This window comes from Penaeus monodon, chromosome 16 (genome assembly GCF_015228065.2).
Source record: "Penaeus monodon isolate SGIC_2016 chromosome 16, NSTDA_Pmon_1, whole genome shotgun sequence".
NCBI lineage: Eukaryota > Metazoa > Arthropoda > Malacostraca > Decapoda > Penaeidae > Penaeus > Penaeus monodon.
In genome coordinates this window covers 4,498,267-4,512,447 of record NC_051401.1, presented here as the reverse complement: position 1 = coordinate 4,512,447, position 14,181 = coordinate 4,498,267, and the positions used below count along the sequence as shown (strand labels likewise).

At 44.7% G+C, this 14,181-nt stretch overlaps 1 long non-coding RNA gene across 1 annotated transcript in view; it reads right to left on the bottom strand.

Moving 5' to 3' along the window:
- Window positions 1-677: 677 nt before the first annotated feature.
- LOC119582442 overlaps window positions 678-14,181 on the bottom strand; it is a 14,416-nt gene continuing 912 nt past the window's right edge. Inside the window, exon 2 of the long non-coding RNA XR_005229635.1 lies at window positions 678-784. This is a non-coding gene — a long non-coding RNA (uncharacterized LOC119582442). The remainder of the gene's footprint in view (window positions 785-14,181) is intronic.

Sequence of the window (14,181 nt, the reverse complement as noted above, 5' to 3'; positions counted from 1 at the left end):
CGGACTTGGAAGCAAGCACACAGGGACACCGGCACGAGACACGCGGGCAGACTCTCCGTGCACGAGGAGGGGAGAGGGGGGAGGGGAGAGGGGGAGGAGAGAAAGGGGGGAGGGGAGAGGGGAAATGGGGAAAGAGGAAGGGGGGAGGGGAAAGGGAAGGGGAGAGGGGAAGAGGGAAAGGGTGATGGGAATGGGAGGAAGGAAGGGAGACAGGAAAAGGGGAAACAAAAGGGACAGGGGAGGGCGAGAGGAAGAGAAAGAAAAAGGAAAAAGGTGGATAGTAAGAGGGGAAGGAGAGGGAGGAAGAGAAAGGGGAACAGAGAAACGGAAATGAGGGGAGGTGGCAAAAAGGGAAAGAGGAAAGGGGAAATTATGAAAGGACAGGAGAGGATAAAAGGAGAGACAGCATAAGACAAAGTCAAAGAGAATGGTACGAACAGAAACAAGTAAGTAAATGAACAGGAAAACGGAGCTAAAAAAAAATAACAGGGAAGGAAGTCGTGAATGGGGAAAGAAAGAAAAAAATAACGGATAGAAGTAATAAACAAAATAACATCAGGAAGACCAAAACAAGACAAAGCTAACACAGAAATCCCTCACCGCATCGAAGGGGCATCGAGCAGGGCAAAGGCAAGACAAGGCTACAGGAGAAAAAAATCCTTCGACCCTGGACTCACTGCGATCATGAAGAGCTGGGCGATCCTATACTCTTCCACTGTGAGCGGGAGGGGTATCCTGTACTCCTTGACCAGCACCATGACGGCTCCTCTCGCTATCTCATCCTCTGAGGGGAAAGAAAGAGGGGGAGGGGGATTAGTATGAATGATAGAATAAGATAGAACGCGGTACCTTCCTCCACATGAATGGTAGGGAATGGTACTATTAGATCTATTTAATATAATTTATATACTTCTTCACATGAATGGGTAGGATTAGGTACCTTCAGTTCCAATAAATATGAGTCAGTATTTTCCTCGACATGAATGGAGGGACACGACACTTTTAGATTCAATTAAACATATAACATGATAATTTTAGACACAATGAAAATAGTGTATTTTTTTTCCCTGTACGAATATTAGGATATGATACCTTCAGATCTCATCAAAACAATCTGATTTTTCCTCAACGTGAATAGCAGGATGAGATGCCTTCAGATCCAATTAAAATATTCTACAAAGTCCTCGGAAAATCCACTTTGCAATGCTTCTCTGACAGTAATTCACAGAGGAGATGCATAATCGGGAAAATGAGTCACTCCCATACTTCCAAAGGCGAAGTACAACGAGTTCACATAAACAAATTTCAGTAATTTATGTTCGCGCTGTTGTGTGTGTGTGTGTGTGTGTGTGTGTGTGTGTGTGTGTGTGTGTGTGTGTGTGTGTGTGTGTGTGTGTGTGTGTGTGTGTGTGTGTGTGTGTGTGTGTGTGTGTGTGTGTGGAGGGGGGAAGCGTGTGTGCGTGCGTGTGTAGGCGTGCCAGAGTATATAAGCATGCTTACAGGTAATACGTCCTCTAGTTTATTCCATTATTGACCAGTATCAACCAGCAAGACTCTGTAACAGGGGGGGGAAGCTTTGATACTTTTGATATATGGTCGAAACACAATCTTACAATACATCTCAGTCACTATAAAAAAAATCTTAGTTTTGCTCTATGGAAACGTAGAGGATTTCTTTTCTTGTGTAAGCTGATTACAATACTTTCTGCAACAGCTTTCAGGTCTTTGACAACTGTTCAGATCAACTATTTCTTTTTACAGGAAGTTTTGATATTGAAGGATCCTAGCAACCTGTATTCCAAGGTTTAGTGCCTTGGCTCAGTGCCTGTTACTTGCTGGCCGTGCCGGTCTATCATACTGAAGAATTCCAACACGCGATGCCACCTGAACAAAATTTATAACATGGTTCTTCTGCGCGACACGGGTTTATTTTGATATCACTTGCGATCTCTGCAGCAGTATTGTTGGAGGACCGGGAGAAAACTACAAATCGCAGAAAAATGCGGGCTTTGACTCATGAGGCATTCTGCAGCTAGAAATAATCCTGTCGACTCAGTAGTACGTTGAATATTCCTGGTCCAGGCATGGTATTTTCTACACAGAATAAGTGCACTCTGTTCTGCTGCCTGTCTTTAAGGATCTAGCAATGTAGTATTCATAAACAGTATACTCTCCACAGTTCCGCACACACACGGGCGTGTAGCCCAAGTATAGCACACAATATATCTTTTCAGATTTTTCTTTATTTATTTATTATTATATACATATTTTTTTCTCTCCATAAAATACATTTACTGTCGATATTATCCACTTAAGAGCTTGAGTAAGGGTTCACACAAATACTCAAAGGCGGCTCACTGAAATTTTTTATCATATATATTTACTTTGTATATTCTGACACACACTCATCTTCCACAGACACGAGGGTAAATTTCATCTCGCTTTCAGGTTGGCAATCGTCCTCACCTTAAAGACACCAAGAACGATCCTCGCAGCCTCATCACTTCTAGACAGGTTAATTCCGATTCCTTGAACAACAGTGCAAGGTGACCTGTGGTACGCAGGACAGGTAAAATAATCGAGCAATACAAACTTACCATTAAAGTTGGCAATAAGATATCTTAATAAAAAATGACGGCATAATAATCTGCAGAAATAGTTCCCGAAGCTAATTACTGCCAATTTTAGTTAGTTTAGTTTAGTTCTTTACTTACCACCCTGGCTGACTGCACAGGCGTGGGCAAGCTGTGGTACATTTGATGCATGGTTATAACATAATGGTATTACATTTCAATTTTAGACTATAACATTATTATGATAAGTACAATATCAGTTAAAGGAAAGGAACAATTACACAGTCGTTTATCTACTCATCTGCCACGCCGGCGTACAGCTTGGGCTGGAAAGGCATTGCTAATTTGATATGCGGTTTTGTGACACATTCCAAATTTAGGAGCCTATTGAAATGTGGCAGGGTTTGTCCGTAGACTTTCGACTTCATAATACTGTAGGACCTGCTGACAAACTCCTCCTCTGCCTGTGCTACTGACACTACTGCGCGCCTGAATGTAAAAGTATGTACGCATGTATTTTCGTAATGTACTTATTCTCCAAATACATCTCAAAAAAAAAAAAAAATAATAATAATAATAAAAAAAATAATATAAATAAATAAATAAATAAACAAAATAAAAAAAACGGTAAAGGACATAGGTAAAGAAAGCAGAAGAGCAGAAGATAACATGATGACAACGATGGTGATGGTGATGGTGATGATGATGATGACAATAATCAGAAAACAAAGACACCAGTTACACCAAACAAAATCAATACAAACAACCAAACACAATAGACGTCCTTGTGAACACGAGGAGGCGGGAAATAATAACAATAATAATAATAATAATAATAATGATAATGACAATAACAATAACAAAAGCAATAATAATAATAACAATACTAACAGTAATAAGAACAATAACAATCATATTATCATAAACAAAAATACTACTGCTAGACATTAGACAACGGAGCAGCACAGAAGGCGGGAAGCGCGGAGCGTCTGGGAGCCTCTCGGGCGGCGCTCCCGTCGAGGCCGAGTTATACACCTCATTAATTCACGCTCAAAAAAGATATATAAGAGTGTGTATAAAGGCCACGTCAGCTTTTTTTTCTTCCTTTTATTATTAGTTTCTGTTCTTTTTTTTTAATTCGTTATTCATTAAGAAATATATATATATATATTTTTTTTTTTTCTGTTTATATCTCATTTTTCATTTCTGTTTATATCTCTTTATTCATTTTTTTATGTTTTGTCTTTTCCTTTTTTTCTTCTTGTTTTATGGCTTGATTTTTTTTTTTTTTGTCTTTCACGTCTTGCCTTTTAATTTGATCTTATCTTTGTCTCCCTACTTATTCCTCCTCCCTCTTTTACGCTGGAAAAACAAAAGAATATCAGAGATAATTATCGCTCCCTTGCTCTCTCTCTCTCTCTCTCTCTCTCTCTCTCTCTCTCTCTCTCTCTCTCTCTCTCTCTCTATCTCTTTCCCTTTCCCTCTCCCACCCACCCCCCTCTTTCTCTCTCTCTCTCTCTCTCTCTCTCTCTCTCTCTCTCTTTCTCACTCTCTCTCTCTCTCTCTGTCTCTCACTTTCTCAGTCTCTGTCTGTCTGTCTGTCTGTCTGTCTGTCTATAAATTCATTCACACCATCTTTATCTTCCAAGAAACGGAATGTACCAAGCATATGAAAAAAAAACGATATAATTTTCAACCCACACATACCATTGTCGAAGCATAAAAAAAGATCACAAATCAAATCACTATCACATTCTTCCCTCCTTTCTACCGCATTCCTAAATGTAAATTACAGTGAACAGAATCCACCTTGACACACCAACCAGAGGAAGGGAGTGAGAGCAGGTCTTATCCCCACGCACGCACTGAACTATGCCCGCTAGTGCACGCAAAAGGACAAACACTCGCTGGCCCACTCACTCTCAAAACTCTCATTTCATTAAGACTCGAGGCTTCTATAGTCCACCATATAGTTTTTATTTTCAATTATCGAGTTTATTTAGTCTATGCTGGCTGATTGGGTGCAATGTTCCGTGTACGTACTAATTTACTTAGGTAAATCATATACACTTATAAGCGTTTACACACTCGCTCACTCACTCACACACACATTTATATGAACACGAGCATGTGCACGCGCGCAGCGTTTGTGTGTGTTTATGAGCGGGCGTATCCATGCATCTGCGTGTGTGTGCCTGTGTGCGTTCGTGCGTGCATGTGTATGTAACACTACAAACTCAAGGGTTTCTCACCCCCCCCCCCCGCCCTCTCACCGCCCCTCGTCCTCTTACCAATGAAGGTTTTCTGGGAAACTTTTGCCACTTCATTAAACATCCCCTTAGGTCCTGTGAACGTACTCTAGGTTTAAATGCACGTACATAATTATTTATGTAATCTACGGAGGTATATCCATGCTCACATTTCTGTATCTTTTTGACTGTGTGCGTCTACCCGTCCGTGATCCAATAAACACAATGTATATATACATATATACATGCATGTCCATTTCTTTTTTTTTACGGTAGGCTCATGTCTGAGCCGCCGTGGTCACAGCATGATACTTTGATTGTAGTTTTCATGTTGTGATGCTCTTGGAGTGAGTACGTGGTAGGGTCCCCAGTTCCTTTCCACGGAGAGTGCCGGTGGTACCTTTTTAGGTAATCATTCTCTCTATTTTATCCGGGCTTGGGACCAGCACTGACTTGGGCTGGCTTGCCCATCCAGTGGCTGGGTAGGCAATCGAGGTGAAGTTCCTTGCCCAAGGGAACAACGCGCCGGCCGGTGGCTCGAACCCGTCGTGACAGTCTTGAGTCCGATGCTCTAACCACTCGGCCACCACGGCCTTGCATGTCCATACACAAATACATACATATAAAAAATGTACAATATGTGCATCCATGAACGAACATCATGTACATATGTTACTGCTCTTACGCACACGCCCACAAAGCCACGCGATTATCTGTCTCCGGAATTCATCTATTCATCAACCAGCCTACCAACCCATTCGTCCAGATTACTAATCTACCAACATCTACTTCGCGCTGAGTCGAGTCGGGCTGAGTCGTGCTGATTCGGGTCGGGCTGAGTCGGGGTGAGTCGTGCTGATTCGGGTCGGGTCGGCGGTGTCATTGCGTGTTAAGTGAGGATTAGCCAGTCGACTTTCCATTAGGTTATTGTGATCGTCCTAATGAAACGGCGGCGTGTGTGTGTGTGTGTGTGTGTGTGTGTGTGTGTGTGTGTGTGTGTGTGTGTGTTTGTGTGTGTGTGTGCGCTTGCGTGTGCATTTGTGTGCCTGCATGTGTATGTGTGTGCCTGCGTATGTATGCGTGTGTATGTGTGTGCCTGCGTGTGTATGTGTGCTTGCGTGTGTGATGGTGGCGTGGCGTGCGTGGGTGTGCGTGTGCGAGCATGTATCAGTGTCTCCTAATGAAACGGAGTGTGCGTGTGTGCATGCGTGCGTGCGTGTCCACGTGACGTTGCTTCATTAGCTATTTCAATTAGATGACGAAAACTCATGACGAGATGGAAGGGAGGCCGTAGCGCATGACATCCGCGGACACAAAACAGGCATTAACGTGTAAGTGACTTTGGCCATGAATAAATCATCTAACGCAGTTCTAAAAAGGCGGGTGTCACTGTGAACGAAAGGATGAGAGATAGATAAATAGAAGAGAGAGAGAGAGAGAGAGAGAGAGAGAGAGAGAGAGAGAGAGAGAGAGAGAGAGAGAGAGAGAGAGAGAGAGAGAAAATGTGTTTATTCATGCATATATAAATGTTGATATGTAAATAAATTGAATACGTATGTAACCATGAATATACACACACAAAAAAGCAAACAAACAAACAAACATGCACGCACGCACATACACATGGTCGCGCGGTATACACACACAAACACGCTTCTTCCAAAATCACCGGAGACAACAAATACTAAAACCTTTGTGCCTCCCCCCCCCCCCCGAGTCGTCGTCGTCGTCGTCACCACGACCACCACCACCCTCTTCATCATTACCACCACCTTCTCCACCACTATCCTCTCCTCCTCCTCCACCATCACCACCACCCTCTCCTCCTCCTCCTCCTCCTCCTCCTCCTCCTCCTCCTCCTCCTTCATCATCACAACCCTCCTCCTCCTCCTCCTCCCCCTCTTCCTCCTCCCCCTCTTCCTCCTCCCCCTCTTCCTCCTCCTCCTCCTCCTCCTCCTCCTCCTCCTCAACCACACATCACCACCACCCAAATTCCCGCGCCCCCTCGAGTCTCGCTGAGCGCGCGCCCCTCGGCAGAGCACGCAGCAAGGGCGCGAGAGCGAAAGGACGGGAAGGCAAAATATCTGTTAGCGGACATTAAGACGCTATATGGAGGGGTGGGGTGGGGGTGGGGGCTTTATACGCGGTTCCGCACCACTGATCACGGAGGGAGGGAGGGAGAGGGAGTGAGAGAGAGGGGGAGGAAGGGAGGGAAGAAGGGAGGGGAGGGGAGGGGGAGAAAAAGGGGGAGGAAGGGAGGAGAAGGGGCAGAGACGGTGTTTTCAAACAGGGAGGGGGGGGGCGTGGAGGAAGGGAGGGAGGGAGGGAGGGGAGGATGTTTTCTCTGGGGGTGGAAGGAGGGGTGGAGGGCGGGGGGATGGTGATTTCTGAGGGAGGAAGGAGGGAAGGAGGGAGGGAGGGAAAGGGGGCGGGAATGGTTTTTTCCTGAGGCGGGTTGGAGGGACGGCAGGAGAGGGGCGGTGTGGAGGGATGGGGGGGGGGGAGGCATTGGGATAATATTGAGAAGAGGGGAGAGAGAAGGCAACAGCAGGAAGGGGTGCGAAAAGGGAAGAAGGAAGTACCGGGAGAATAGGCGGGGGAGGGGAGGGGAGGGGAGGGGAGGGAGGGGAGGGGAGGGGAGACGGAGAGGGAGGGAAGGAGGGGAAACGGAGGCGGGGTGGGGGTACATAGGAGGGCAGGTCTTGAGAGGGAAAGAAAGGAAAAAGGGGAAAGTGAAGAGGAAGAGTGGGGGAGGAAAAAGAGAATAAGAATAGTGGGGAAGGAGAAGGGAAATAAAGAAGGAGAAGAGTGGGGAAGCAGAAACATAAGAAAAAGAAAGAGAAAGAGGAGAAAAACAAGGAGAAGGAGAAGGGAAAAAAAAGGAAAGTTTGGCAGGCGAGATGCCTCGTCAGCTGATCTTGACAAGCTGCGGTCAATGCTGAGCCCTGAGACCTTGCATTAGGGCCGGAAGACGCTGGCTGGGGTCGCTTGGGGGGTCACCGAAGATCCTCGAAAGAAAACGGAAGACATGAAACGGAATAACGGAAAGCAACAACAACAACAACAACAAAAATAAAAGCAGGCACTGGCAGCGACCTTAATCAAAACAATGACGGGAATTCATAATTAAAACTGCTGTGACCACAATGCAACCAACAGTAATTACCATAATTCAGACAGCCCTAACTACCGTCACTCCAAAACAAGCGTAATTGCCACAAACTAATCAAAAAGTAATTGCCATAATCCAAACACCAATACTTACCATAATCCAAATCAATAACTATTATAATCCAGACATGTAATTACGATCGAAATAATAATGAACATAATTACTAACCCTCATCTAATCATTAACAACGCAATTAAGGAGGAGAATAGGATGTTAATCAACTCAATCAACAATTCCAACAATAATAAAGACAATTAACTTTACAAACTTACCACCAATATAACAACAACAAAGAAATAACAATCACCCTTTAGCACTATTCAATACCAACAAAGTCACGAACAACAACAACAGTTATTAAAACTAAATCATGAAAACACGATCCTCAACGTCTTAAAAAGTGAAGCACATTATGTTTTGTTTGTGACCTGGAGCATCCTCTGCTCGACGCACAAAAGCGCTCTTCCTGCGGATGCGCGAAACGTTCTTGAGAACAAACGTTTTCTTTACCTAAGTATTCCTCAGCCGACTTATTTAGTTATTATTTTTCTTAAGGCTCAATTACTTTTCTTTCTCTCGTCGATAACGTTTGTTTAAAGTGATATCTATTTATTTATCTATCACTACCTACTTTTTTCTCTAATTCTGGGCCACCAGTCGCAAAAATTGGCATTAATTTTGCAACATTACCTCAACTCAAAGTGACTTTTCTTACAAACTTGCATCTTTTACTACGTTTCTAAAGGCACACATAAGGAGTACAACGGAATACAAAATCATCGTGTTTATCATTTTGTTTGTGGGTATAATTTTGATATTGTTTTATTGCCTCAAATTACTGCCGTCCTGCCTACTTAGCTCTTAATTGTATGAACTTTGACGTGACAGATAAATTCTCAAACAATAGAGTCATGATTACTTTTAAATAATTTCGTAGCTGACTAGGCCCTAAAACTATTTAATTCTCGAAATCCAGTCGGGAATTTTTTTTGAAAATCAACAAGGGTTCATTTTGATGTGAAAGAGCAAGACTGTCTTTTTATTCTTAATGAATAGTAATGAGTAAACAAGAAACAAAAAAACAAAAAATGCACATAAGAAAGAAAAGAAAAGAAGAGAAAAGAGAAGAAAAAAACACAGATGACCTTACCCCGGAACATTCTCTATTTACAAAAAAAAAAAAACATAAATAAAGGCGTCCCAGCTAATTTCCTGAAGCCAGACTCCCCCTCCCCCTCCCCCTCCCCCGGTGACCTAGGAGTATTGTGTGACACCCCCTTCCCCCCCTTCCCCCTCCCCCTCCCCCTTCCCCAAGACTCGGTCACCATCTTTCTTTAATCCTGGTTCTCTTTCTCCCACTTACACGGGGGGGGGGGTCGAAAGGGGGGGGGGAGGGAAGGAGAGAGGGAGAGACGGAGAGGGATAGGGAAAAGGACGGAGAAGGGGAGGGAGGGAGGGAGGGAGGGAGGGAGGGAGGGAGGGAGGAAAGAGAAAGAGAAAAAGAAAGAGAGAGAGAGAGAGAGAGAGAGAGAGAGAGAGAGAAAGAGAGAGAGAAAGAAAGAGAAGGAAAGAGAAAAGAAGGGAAAAAGGGAGAGATCCGAACTCATCCGAGAGGGTCAGATTGAGGTCATGACCCGCACAGCTTCGAGGGTTGGCCCCCCCCCCCTCACCCCCCCACCCCCACATCCCCTCTCAGGACATTTTCCAGCCACTTGAAGTTTCTGAGCCTTCGCGAGCTCTCGACACAAACGCACAGGAAACTACAAGGGTTGCCCCCCCCCTCTTCCCCCCTTCCCCTATCTCCCTCCACATCCCCTCCCCTTCCCCTTTTTCCCACCCCCTCCCTTTCCTCCCTTTGCCCTCCCCTTTCTCCCTCTCCTCCCCCTCCCCTTCCCTTTCTCCCCCTCCTCCTCTTGCCCCTTCCCTTTCTCCCTCCCCTCCCCCTCCTCCCCTCTTACCCCTTCCCCAACCCTCCCAACCCCCACCAGTCTCTCTTTCTCCCCCCCTCCCCCCTTTCTCTCGACCGCTACTTGTGTCAATGCTACCACCTCGGGGGCTGTTAGTGAATGGGGGGGGGGGGGGAGTGGTAGTGGTTGATGGTAGTGAGGCTGAAGGTAGAGGAGAGGGTGGTGGTGATGGTGAAGATGGTTGATGATGGTAGTGGTGGTGAGGTGAAGGCAGTGATGGTGAGGCTACAGGTGGTGGTAGTAATGGTGGTGGTTTGCTCCTCGTTGTTGTTGTTGTTGTTGTCGTTGTTGTTGCTATCGTTTGGGTGTTGGGTGCCGGTGGCCGGGGCCGGGAGTGTCGAAGAAAGGAGCGGGGTGGAAGAGGTACTGGTGAAGACGCAGATGAAAGAGAGGAGCGTGGAGGGGGGAGGGGGAGGGGAAGGGGGGGAGTGGGGAGGGGATGGGGGAGGGGATGGGGGAGGGGATGGGGGAGGAGTGGGGAGGAGGAGGAGGAGGAGGAGAGGAGGAGGAGGAGGAGGAGGAGGAGGAGGAGGAGGAGGAGGAAGAGGAGGAGGAGAGAGAACAGTGATACAAAATATACACATCGAAAGGAGAAGCAAGAAGACCCAATCGAAAGAAGAACGAAAGAAAAGAAAAAAAAAAGTAAACGCACCAAAAAATAAATAAACAAATAAATAAAACAAGACAAAAACAAAAAACCCAAAGGGAAAAAATAGACAAAAAAAAGAGAGAGAAACATGGAATGGAGGAAAGCGCTGTGGGCGGGAGTGGGCGTGGCTAATGGCGTGTATCAGACCGAGGCCGAGCGTGGGCGGAGTCTATCGTGGCGGGGAAGGAACAAGACGGGCGGGCGGGCGGGCGGTCATCGTGAATAAAACGAGATGAATACACAAATAAAATGTATTATGAGGTCATTGTGAATAAAACGAGATGAATACACACATAAAATGTATTATGAGGTCATTGTGAATAAGACGGAATAAATTAATAAAATGTGTGTGATCGGTGTGAATAAAACCAGATAAATAAATAAAATGTATTATGTGGTCTTCAATGAATAAACACGTGCTATGTGGCCACTGAAGAAAACTAGACAATTTATCATAAAATAAGTATTTCTAATCATTGTGAATAAGATTAGATAGATAAAAATAAAATGCATTATGTGGCCACTGTGAACAAAATTAAATAAATAAATAGCATTTTGAATAAATATATAAATAAAATGTATGATGTGGTCATTATAAATAACCCAAAACTAATATGAAAAAAAAAAAACATCGTATTTGTGTTGCAACTAAAACATCATATTTGTGTTGCAACTAAAACATCGTATTTGTATTGCAACTAAAACATCGTGTTTGTGTTGCAACTAAAACATCAATTTGTGTTTGTGTTGCAACTAAAACATCGTATTTGTATTGCAACTAAAACATCGTGTTTGTGTTGCAACTATAACATCGTATTGGTATTGCAACTAAACCATCGTCCGGAACCAAATCCCGACCCGTTGTTTAGTTTTCTCCTAAAACAAAGACACAAATAAACAGACAAATAACAAAACATAATGGAACAGAATAAATGCGACAATCATTTCCTCAAAAGTTCATGACGTCATTGGGTGAAATAAATAAAAAACAAACAAATAAACAAATCAAGAATGAAAGAAGGACATAAGGAACAAAGCAAATAAAAAACACGTGTACCAAATATTATAAATGGAGTAAAAAATAAATAAAAATGAATAAATGAACGAAACACAAATAAAGAGATAAACAAATCAACGAATCCGTCGATAAAAAAATAATGAAATAAACAAATAAACAATAAAATAAAATAAATAAAATAAATACAACGAAAATGTGCAAAAAATAGGAATAAACAAATTTAATAAATACGTATCGATAAACAAACAAGAAAACAACACTAACACCCCCCCCCACAAATAAATTAATAAAATAAACAGTAAAAGAAAGACAGAAAGATAGAGAGAAACAGATTAATGAATAAAAAAAGGACAAAAAAAAAAAACACCAAGAAACGTCTGCGTCACTTCTTTCCCCCCCCCCTCCCCTCCCCCCTTCCCCCTCCCTCCGTCTTCCTATTCATTTATTTATTTATTCTTTTGCTTGGCTCCACACCAGCGGGGGGGGGGTGTCAGGTCGACGGGTCGAATTATATGAAAAGGAGTCAGATTTCTGCTGACTTCCCTGGCGACTCTTCTGCTGAGGCACGACCTCTACTGACATCCCTGACGACACGACTCTTCTGCTGCGGCCCGACTTCCCCGACGACACGACCTCTACCGACATTCCCAGTGACACGACCTCTACTGACATCCCTGACGACACGACTCTTCTGCTGCGGCCCGACTTCCCCGACGACACGACCCCTACCGACGTTCCCACCGACTCGACCTCCGCCGACTTCTCCTGACTTCCGGCGAGAGGAGTGCTTCGCGGGCCGACTTCTCCTGAGGTCAGAGCAGGCGGGAACCGGCGCACGCGCGAGCTCGTACGAAGGCGCACGCGCGAGCTCGAAGCGGAGAAGACGAATGCCCGGATGTGCTTGACGATATAAAGAAAAAAAATAATGGAATATAGAAATCAATTCATAACCAAGAAGCTGTTTATATCAAATACTTTCTGTGTGCGTGTGCGTGTGCGTGTGTGTGTGCGTGTGTGTGTGTGTGTGTGTGTGTGTGTGTGTGTGTGTGTGTGTGTGTGTGTGCGTGAGCGTGTGAGCGTGTGCGCGTGCCTGCGTGCTTTGCGTGTGTTTGCCTGTGTGCCGTCTGAAGACCAGAGACTAGTTTCGACGAGTCTTTCTCTTTAACTCAAGTTTATTCAACGCACTTACATTTATATATTTTTTTTTCTTTACCAGGGCACTTTCGTCCCATCCTCCTCTTGAAATATTCCACGCTTACTCTCATCATCCCAAGACCCATGAAAATGCTGAACCCTAATTAAGCGTCCCCCCCCCCTGTGTGCGCGAGCGGGGGGGGGGGGTACACTTCCACTTTCATTTGCACGCCGGCTGTCTACGTACTCCGGAAAGACAGACAAGTGCAGATTATGAAAGGGAGAGAGAGAGAGGAGGAGGGGCAGAGAGAGAGAGAGGAGGGGCAGAGAGTGAGAGGAGTGACGGAGAGAGAGAGAGAGAGAGAGAGAGAGAGAGAGAGAGAGAGAGAGAGAGAGAGAGAGAGAGGGAGAGAGAGGGAGAGAGGGGGGGAGAGGAGAGGAGAGAGAAGGGGAGAAGAGAAAAAGAGAAAGAAGATAGAGATAGAGAGAGAGAGAGAGAGGAGAAAGAGGCGAAGAGAGAAGAGAGAGAGAGAGAGGAGAGAGAGAGAGAGAGAGAGAGAGGAGAGAGAGAGAGAGAGAGAGAGTGAAAGACGAGAGAGAAGAGAAGAAAGAGAGAGAGAGAAGGAGAAGAGAGAGAAGAGAGAGAGAGAGAAGACGGAGAGAGAGAGGAGAGAACGAGAGAGAGAGAGAGAGAGAGAGAGAGGAGAGAGAAGAGGAGAGAGAGAAGAGAGAGAGGAGAGAGAGAGTGAAATGGACAGAAAGAGATAGATACATAGATAATATAGAAGAGTGAAAGGACGAAAGAGATAGAAAAAACAGAGAGGAGCGAAAGACAGACAGATAGATAGACAGAGAAAGATAGAGAAGAGAAGAGAGAGAGAGAGAAGAGGAGAAGAGAGGAGAGAGAGAGAGAGAGAGAGAGAGAGAGAGAGAGAGAGTGAAAGACAGAGAGAGAGAGTGAAAGACAGAGAGAGAGTGAACGACAGAGAGAGAGAGTGAAAGACAGAGAGAGAGAGAGAGAGAGAGAGAGAGAGAGAGAGAGAACGAGAGAGAGAGAGAGAGAGAACGAGAGAGAGAGAGAGGAAAGAGAAAGAGAGAGAGAGAGAGAGAGTGAAATGGACAGAAAGAGATAGATACATAGATATATATAGAGAGTGAAAGACAGATAGAGATAGAGAAACAGAGAGGGCGAAATAGACAGACAGATAGATAGACAGAGAAAGAGAGAGAGAGAGAAGAGAGAGAGAGAGAGAGAGAGAGAGAGAGAGAGAGAGAGAGAGAGGAGAGAGAGAGAGAGAGAGAGAGAGGAGAGAGGAAGAGAGAGAGAGAAGAAAGAGAGGGGAAGAAGGAGAGAGAGTGAAAAACAGAAAGAAAAAAATGATATAGAGAGGAAGACGGGAAGAATGGGGGGGGGGGGGG